This window comes from Poecilia mexicana, unplaced genomic scaffold (genome assembly GCF_051168715.1).
Source record: "Poecilia mexicana isolate PSO_F unplaced genomic scaffold, ASM5116871v1 scaffold_5, whole genome shotgun sequence".
NCBI lineage: Eukaryota > Metazoa > Chordata > Actinopteri > Cyprinodontiformes > Poeciliidae > Poecilia > Poecilia mexicana.
In genome coordinates, this window is record NW_028263374.1 from 2,524,853 (window position 1) to 2,532,191 (window position 7,339).

Consider the following 7,339-nt stretch of genomic DNA (forward strand, 5'->3'; position numbering starts at 1 on the left):
AGTTACATATGGTAGAAACTTTGTTGGAATAGTGACACAGGGCTTGTCACGTTCCATGAAACGTGAAAAGCCCTCGTGAAAACTGACGATGCCAGCTCTAACAGTCATCATCAGTTAGAGCTGATGATGACTGAAGAGACGATATAAAACACAAACAGGTTTATCAACATTACCCCAAACCTCAGGCTTCAGATATGAGTTCAACAAGAACACTGGGGACACAAAACCTTTTTCTGAAAAATAAAAAAGAAGTGCATTTCATAGGTGTTTTTTTTTTTTTTGTTGTTGTTGTTTTTTACAAGTGTTAATGTTCCATAAAACACAAAGTTTGGTTCTGGTAGCGTCATAGGAGGGCTTTTGTTTGTTTCCAGTGGAACTGATCCACTTTGAAGGAGAGCTAGCCAAGTTTAGACTGTTTAAACTTAGATCTATTTGGGGAAGCAATCTGAAAAACATCAGTTTGATGGGATAAAGGAGACTGACATTGAAGCTTTAGTTCAGATCTTTTTTTGGTGTTTGAATTGTCATCACTCTGAGGATGCCAGTCCTCAAGCCAACAAAATGTGTGTGTGTGTGTGTGTGTTGGCTAACTTTTGGCATTTAAAACCATCCCAACTGAAAGCGTTCATATCTTTGGCAGGAGACAGTAAATGGATACTAGCAGCTAACAATTTCTCAAGAAACTATTGCTGTGTTTGTTGGCATTTTGTTCTGTTGAAACTCAGACGTGGATTTCCCTTGGCTCGGCCCGCTGGCTGCATCAGTGTGCCATTACCAGCTGCCTCAAAGGGTTTCTACAACCCTGAACATGTAGTCCAATACGGTCACAGTGATATGACATCTTTTTGCTACGGCTACAGAAACTATTAGCAATAGCATTTCACAGAAGAGAACGTCATTTTAAAGGTAAGGTAAAGTAATTTTATTTTTTAAAAATCCAGGCTAACCCTTTAGGTTTCTCAGATGACCTCAGCTCTATTGAAAACACTTTGCACTCCACTCAAAGTAAAGAGCGTGAAAAAATATGACATGGTGATTATCTTAAAATTACATCATACCAACATCAACAAAGAACTAATTAATAAAATTTAAATATCAATAAAAGACCTCCATATTACCCACAGTCTACAGTGTTAGTGAGATAAGTTGTATTTACTGTAATTAATAGATGATAGGAAAGAAGATTGTGATGGTTTAGTGGTTGTAAAATGAACACTCAGTAGATGAATGATAGGTGGGTGGGCAGCTAGAAGAGCAAGGTGCAGACCAAGGTATCCCTGGAGACCCGGAGTCGCCAGGGGAACCCCAGCAGAGCTGGAAATAAGTGGTCGAAGGCAGGATGAAAAGGGAACCTGAAGCACAGCAGAGACACGGCTTCGCTCTGAAGCCACAACGGGAGGAAACAAAGAGCCAAACAAAGAGCACTCGGAAGCCTTGATGTTTCCACCACATGGGGAGAAAGAACAACAGTGCCGTAAGTTAGTGGTGAACAGGGTTTAAACGGCGTACTGCTGGCACGTAGGCAGGCAGAGTGGAGACACAAACACAAGAACTAACGGTCCAGGAAACAGAGACAAACACATGAAAGAAAGAAACAGCCGGAAGAAGCGTTACCTGTGGCTAAAACTAAACTGTGTTCTTTCTGCACATCTAAAGACAGCAGAGAGGTTTGTTTGGTTTTTTCTCACAAACAATGTAATACATAGAAATGGGAGTTTCCATTACTGAATGATTAAATATTGCCATTGATTCCCAAAAAGTGGAACATTGATAAGGATGGTTGACATATTTTGCTTGATGTAATGTAAAGATGTAATATTTATTACTTGTTTCTTCATTGGTTACTGTGTTATGCTGTTATGGTGTAAAGCACTTTGGACCGCCTCGTTGCTGAAATGTGCTGTACCAACAAACCTGACCTTACTTGACTTTTAAGTTTATTTCTTAGAGTGAACCTGGGAGAAATAATTGCTACACTTATAGGGATAAATCAGCATAATTCAGCTAATGTGCTGGGTATATTTATGGATTCCTTAATTTGTTTACTCAACATTTCTGTTAGGTTCCGTGTTTCTGTGTGCTTATTTTTGAGTTTCTCTGTGTTCAGTCCTGTGTTCCTGTTAGTCTCTGTCCTGTCCTCCCCGTTGATTGCTCCCCAGGTGTGTCCCATTCCCCTGATTACCCCGTGTGTATTTAAACCCTCCTGTTGTCTGTGTTCCTCGTCGGGTCCTTGTCTAAGTTTGTCAACTGCCGTCGTATGTGTCGTAGTCAGTGTCTAAGTCACGTCTTGTGTTCGTTCCAGTAGAACTGTGAAGTCCTGGAAAGCGTTAGCTCTAGTTTCAGTCCGGTGTTTCAGTTGCTACCGGTATTTGGCTGTGTGCCTGTTTTTCTGCCGTGCTGCCTGTTTTGGACTGTGAGCATCATCATTAAATTCTTCATCTTCACCATAACCTGGGTCTCAGCGTCTCTCCTCACCACCACCAACAACCACTATATGACAGAAGGACCCGACCAAGACCGGTGAGGAACGCCGTCATCATGGACCCAGCAACCACCACCACAGTTCCACCCGCCTACCCGTTCCTCAAATCAAAGGACATTTACAACATAGAGTATGAGGAGGATTTCCATTATCTACGCCACATGTTTCACGCTGACCCGTTCATGCTGGACCTTATTCAGGAACTCTACGAGGAATTTCTGCGCAAGCAAGTATTCACCACACCTGTCAGACCTCCGCCAGTTCCAGCATCCGCTCCAGCCACCTCCGTCCGCCCGTCTCCAGCCGCCACCTCCGTCTGCCCGTCTCCAGCCACAACAGTCCCCATGGTGATGGGGTTCCAAGCAGCCAGGCTGGCGCCCGGGCGGCAGGCGGCACGATTAGTGGCGTGGGCCGCTCCAAAGTCCCCCGAGTCTGCTGCCGGAGCGCAGCCGCCCGAGCTCCCCGAGTCTGCTGCTGGAGCGCAGCCGCCCGAGCTCCCCGAGTCTGCTGCTGGAGCGCAGCCGCCCGAGCTCCCCGAGTCTGCTGCTGGAGCGCAGCCGCCCGAGCTCCCCGAGTCTGCTGCAGGAGCGCAGCCGCCCGAGCTCCCCGAGTCTGCTGCAGGAGCGCAGCCGCCCGAGCTCCCCGAGTCTGCTGCAGGAGCGCAGCCGCCCGAGCTCCCCGAGTCTGCTGCAGGAGCGCAGCCGCCCGAGCTCCCCGAGTCTGCTGCAGGAGCGCAGCCGCCCGAGCTCCCCGAGTCTGCTGCAGGAGCGCAGCCGCCCGAGCTCCCCGAGTCTGCTGCAGGAGCGCAGCCGCCCGAGCTCCCCGAGTCTGCTGCAGGAGCGCAGCCGCCCGAGCTCCCCGAGTCTGCTGCAGGAGCGCAGCCGCCCGAGCTCCCCGAGTCTGCTGCAGGAGCGCAGCCGCCCGAGCTCCCCGAGTCTGCTGCCGGAGCGCAGCCGCCCGAGCTCCCCGAGTCTGCTGCCGGAGCGCAGCCGCCCGAGCTCCCCGAGTCTGCTGCCGGAGCGCAGCCTTCCCCCGAGCCAGAGCTCCCCGAGCCTGCTGCCGGAGCGCAGCCTTCCCCCGAGCCAGAGCTCCCCGAGCCTGCTGCCGGAGCGCAGCCTTCCCCCGAGCCAGAGCTCCCCGAGCCTGCTGCCGGAGCGCAGCCTTCCCCCGAGCCAGAGCTCCCCGAGTCTGCTCCGCCCGAGTTTCCCGAGTCTGCTCCGCCCGAGTTTCCCGAGTCTGCTCCGCCCGAGTTTCCCGAGTCTGCTCCGCCCGAGTTTCCCGAGTCTGCTCCGCCCGAGTTTCCCGAGTCTGCTCCGCCCGAGTTTCCCGAGTCTGCTCCGCCCGAGTTTCCCGAGTCTGCTCCGCCCGAGTTTCCCGAGTCTGCTCCGCCCGAGTTTCCCGAGTCTGCTCCGCCCGAGTTTCCCGAGTCTGCTCCGCCCGAGTTTCCCGAGTCTGCTCCGCCCGAGTTTCCCGAGTCTGCTCCGCCCGAGTTTCCCGAGTCTGCTCCGCCCGAGTTTCCCGAGTCTGCTCCGCCCGAGTTTCCCGAGTCTGCTCCGCCCGAGTTTCCCGAGTCTGCTCCGCCCGAGTTTCCTGAGTCTGCTCCGCCCGAGACCCCAGCCGGCCTTCCTGCCGGCCCTGCGGATCCGCCTCTACGTCTCGGCGTTCTGCGCCGGAGACGCCGCCCGCCGGATCCGCCTCCACGTCTCTGCTTCCTGCGCCGGCGGAAGAGACCGCCGGACCCGCCTCCACGTCTCTGCTTCCTACGCCGGCGGAAGAGACCGCCGGACCCGCCTCCACGTCTCTGCTTCCTGCGCCGGCGACGCCCGCCGGACCCGCCTCCGGGACTCCGGTTCCTGCGCCGGCGACGCCCGCCGGACCCGCCTCCCCGCCCACCCTGGTGGGTTGTTTTCTTTGTTTTGGACTGTTTTTTCTGGAATCTAGCCCTCCTGCCGTCGTTGCCTTCTCCGCCCACCCTGTTGGGTAGTTTTTTGTTGGACTGTTTTCCTATGGACTCTTGCCCTCCTTCCGTCGCCCCTCCACCCACCCTGTTGGGTTGTTTTGTGTTTATTTGGATTTTTTTTTGTGGGCGTCTGGTATCCGCCCTTGAGGGGGGGGTACTGTTAGGTTCCGTGTTTCTGTGTGCTTATTTTTGAGTTTCTCTGTGTTCAGTCCTGTGTTCCTGTTAGTCTCTGTCCTGTCCTCCCCGTTGATTGCTCCCCAGGTGTGTCCCATTCCCCTGATTACCCCGTGTGTATTTAAACCCTCCTGTTGTCTGTGTTCCTCGTCGGGTCCTTGTCTAAGTTTGTCAACTGCCGTCGTATGTGTCGTAGTCAGTGTCTAAGTCACGTCTTGTGTTCGTTCCAGTAGAACTGTGAAGTCCTGGAAAGCGTTAGCTCTAGTTTCAGTCCGGTGTTTCAGTTGCTACCGGTATTTGGCTGTGTGCCTGTTTTTCTGCCGTGCTGCCTGTTTTGGACTGTGAGCATCATCATTAAATTCTTCATCTTCACCATAACCTGGGTCTCAGCGTCTCTCCTCACCACCACCAACAACCACTATATGACAATTTCTGCTACAGTGCTTTGCAAAATTGTACATTCATGAATTTTGAACTTTTTCATGTTACAACCACAAACCATTGGGATTAGGATTAGGAGTGCATGATCCCTGAAGTATCCCTAAAGTAAAATAAAAAAATAAATAAAAAAAACTGCACATGGTTTTCAGATCTGAAAATCTCATTATGAGCTAATTGATTGTATGAGCTAATACCAATAACATACAGTTATGTTTATGACAAACTACAGAAAAAAATTCATGGCTTCCAAGGTTTTGTGTCTTAAACCAAACTTCTCTTGACTCATGTCGTGCAAACTTGAATGTTTCACTGACCACTTTGGTAAAAACTGCAAGGGGTTTTGGATTATAAGCTTTAAAGATGTTAGAAATGAGTCAGTGTTTTTCCTGGCAGGAAACCTTGTAGCTTCTGTTACCACTGAAGAGAGAGGAGAGGAGAGAAAATGATACTGTTGATGAAGCCGACGGAGAGGTGAAGTCTCACTGGGTCTGATCAAACGAGGTATCTAGTTGAAAAGATTAGACAAGATTGGCTGATTCGGTTGGCTAGCTGTATGATTTCTAACACGCCTGTAGAGTAGCTACTTTCAACCACAAAGGAGAGAGATTACATTGTCTGATAAATTGATATACTCTCTCAATACCCATGTGTTTTTGATTTATGCCACACTTAAAGATCATTAAGTAAATTTTTAAATAAGTCGAAGGTGGCCAGAGGAAAAACAAACACAAAAAAACACGACTTCTAAAGATGATTTTATTCACCTATACTAACCAACATGGTCGTTTAAAAAAGATTAAGTCCTCCCTAAAACTAATAACTGGTCATTACACATCTAGGTGCAATATCTGCCTTCAGGTCTTTGCATTAACTCGAATTGGCTGTGTTACATCTCTGTGGAGGAATGTTGCTTTGTGGAATTGTTTTAATGTACTCACATTGAACGCTTTTCAAGCATGAAAAGGAATTCATTAAAATTATTGTCTCTCTCTGTTAGGTCTAGTGAAAGTAAATATGTTCCTCTCTGGTGTCTTCTTCTACTCCAGCGGGACTCACCAGGGCTGTGTCTTGTCACCTCTTTTATTTATTATGTACACAAATGATTGTCACAGTTGCATCCTCAGCGACATAATTATTTGAAAATATGTTGAAGATACAGCTATTGTCAACTGTAATATATCTACATATAGTACAGTCAAGTTTACTTTATTCTTTAACTGGTAACAGCTTTTATAGATGCTCTCCTGACTGCCTGGAGTCACTGATTTTGCAGCAATTTCTCCTCCTGAACAAGCCTGTAAAGTCAGGGAAAGGTCGACTGAATGGTGTCATTAACTGTGTCACAATTCCTTAAACTGATCACACACGGGTGGCAGCAGAACGGAGAGCTCTCCTTCAACAGGAAAACACTTCCAGCAGAACCTGGCTCAGGTGTGAGCGGCCATCTGCTGCCACTGACTGTGGGTTTGAGAAGACAGAGCAGATACACACACACATGCACATGCTTACACACACACACACACGCACACACACACACACACACACGCCCACACACACACACAAAAGGATAAAGCTTAGAAGTGCCGCTCCAGTAGCACTTTCTATGTCAAACAAAAAGTAAAGGGCTAATGGCAGCTGTAATTCCATTACTATTTTTTGTTGTTGTTAAAGAGAAATACAACTAAACACATAACCTCTGAGCCAGTATTAAATATATATATCCCATAAACAACATCACTCATAACACAGCTCCTTTACTTGTCGAGGAGAGAAGGCTAAACACAGAGACACAGGGCCAAGTATCATTTATGGAACAAGAACATGAAAGTATTGACAGCAGCAGCTCAGTGGATGGCCCCCTCCAGGAAGGTGTCACAGAACACCTGGTATAACTTCTGTGAAGAGAGAAAAAGTGACAGAACAGAAAGTTAATGTCAGCAGTGACTTCAGGTGGTGCATTGTACAGGAATACTGTGATCGACTGTATCAAAAGCAGCACTGAGATCTAACAGTACAGATATAACAATTATCTGAGGCAGTGAGGAAAATCACTGGTGACTTTCACCACTGCTGTCTTGGTGCTGAGATGAGCTCTGAAACCTGACTGGGCCACGCTTTCTTCATTAGTAAATAAAGGCTCGCCCTGCTTTGCTCACTAGTTAACCTTAAAAAATGGCTTTGTCACCCTTTGCTTATGAATATCTACTTTATATACAATAGATGAAGGATGTAAGTTCAGCACCGACCATCTTGGGAAGCAGAGCTGTGAACGTACGTAGAAT